We start from the raw sequence: 2,082 nt of genomic DNA on the forward strand, positions 1-2,082 counted from the left end.
AAAATTTCTTCTCTGAAGTCAAAATGCTTCTCTTTTCATTTTCGGGAAGAAGATAAGATCGAAATGGGCTGGATTAGGCGAATAGTGTGGGTGGATGACTGTTGCCACGTTGTTTTTGTTTGCCACCAGTAGCCTCATTTACATTGTCAAGATGCAGCAGCCAGTCTTTGTTTCCCCATCTCTCAAATAATTTGCTTTTTACAGCTTCCATCAGTCTTCTCAAGGCATCGTATTAGAAAAAAAAATCATTTGCGTTGACTTGATGTTGCTGCGATAATTAAATCGCTCACACCACTCAGATGTTTTTGCTTGGGTCAAAGCTTCCTCTTCAAAAGCCGTCCTTAGAATACAATCAGTTTCAACTGAAATTTATCGGAGCCTAAAAGAAAACTTAATTTCTTCTTCAAGTCATCAATTTTGAAATTCGCAGACAGTGTTCAGAAATCAGCAACAATGCTCAGACTGCTGCACTCACACTCGCGCTACGTCATATAATAGTCTAGACTAGCCGTTGAAGGACGCAGCTAGGGACGCATAATGACGCAACTTAGATTGCTTATTCTTTGCCTGCGTATTCAATCTATCAGAAATTTTGGGTAGTACTCCGTATGTGACAATTGCAACGAAACACAGATTAGCTTGGCCTCTCCACAAGGACGTCACACAAAATCAAAACGCGTTACACATTTTTCTAAAACACATCAACAAAAATGCAAAAAAAAAAAATGTACAAAAAGATATACTTAAGTACAAAACTAAACAAACAGAAAAATTGAAACAAAGGTGCAATGTTAAGACACTGGACAAGCTCTGGAGGACGGTGGTTTAGCCTCTCGGCTGGTCATCCACGTTAGATTTTGAAATGAGTTCCCTAAAATCCTTAACTTAATTATAACTTGTATCTTGCTTAGCTAAAAACATGACTGGCGAAGTAAAGAAGCAGCTGATTAGAAAGCATGAGAAGTAAAGTACTTAAGTCAATCATCTTGTAAGATGTTGATTTGATCTGTAGAAAGGCTAGTTATCTATTCTGACACACGTATTTTCTTCTTGGTACGAAATACTTACATCATATGTGAAGTTCTAATACAAACGCATTAGATCCTGGCGGGAAAGGAAATACAGCCAAATTTCATTCACATGCTGCGATGCTAATACGTAGTCGGCATTTGGTCGATTGGCTGGAGCGTGTTTCATCGTGTTATTCAATTGTCATTGTTACCCATCTACTTGCAGGTCTGAGAACTCGTGATTGCCTGGAAGTATTTTACTAATAAGCATTAAAGATGGTCAGTAAATTGAGTTCTTTATTCCAAAATAATACACCGAGACATGTAAATGTCTCTTGGGCACTCCTAGCTATGTTTAAGGTCGACAATAGTCCCACCCAAATGGGAGGGCGTGCAGTTTCACCCTCTGTCAGCTACATATTCCCACAGCAAGCTTACGGCTTTTGTGTCACTAAAGAGAAAGTAGCCAAAACTACTGATTTTATATAAATTTTCCTTCCTGCTGCCTACAGTAGAAATCCTTCTATTTCATCCTTCTCATTTACAGTAATAAAATAGAGCAGATAAAACCCTAGAACTGGAATAAATCTGCGGCCTCATCGTCAAAATGTACCATCTTTTACACGCGCTGAACAATCGGTTTTACACGATACTGTAAGTGCACCTTAGCGCCATAGAAGACACAAATACCAGAACACGTATTCTTTCATTCTAACTAAGCACCCACCGCCTTTGAGACTTTTCATCAGTCCAACCATGTAAGACTCTTTGCATATACTGCCGATCAAAAGTTATGATCAAGAATGATTAAACTATATACTTTACTTTAATTTACAAACACATCGTGTAAACTAAATAGACCAACAAATTAAGTATTTGATCTCTGCATCATTAGCTACAATACAAAGTAATTTAGATTTTAGCATCTTCAAACTACCCACTGCTAGCCCTCAAATGAACTGCCAAATTCTTCAATTCTTGACATAAAATTTTGAAACTGTTGCAGTCCAACATCTCTGTAAATTATTCCGTAAGTCTTCAACATTAGATGACCTAACTTTCTTACCAACCT

General features: G+C 37.8%; 1 pseudogene; it reads left to right on the top strand.

Annotated features, from left to right (window-relative positions):
• Positions 1-596: 596 nt before the first annotated feature.
• On the top strand, positions 597-691 carry LOC124721790 (annotated as a pseudogene).
• The last annotated feature ends 1,391 nt before the right edge of the window (positions 692-2,082 follow it).

This window comes from Schistocerca piceifrons, chromosome 1 (assembly GCF_021461385.2).
Source record: "Schistocerca piceifrons isolate TAMUIC-IGC-003096 chromosome 1, iqSchPice1.1, whole genome shotgun sequence".
Taxonomy (NCBI): Eukaryota; Metazoa; Arthropoda; class Insecta; order Orthoptera; family Acrididae; genus Schistocerca; species Schistocerca piceifrons.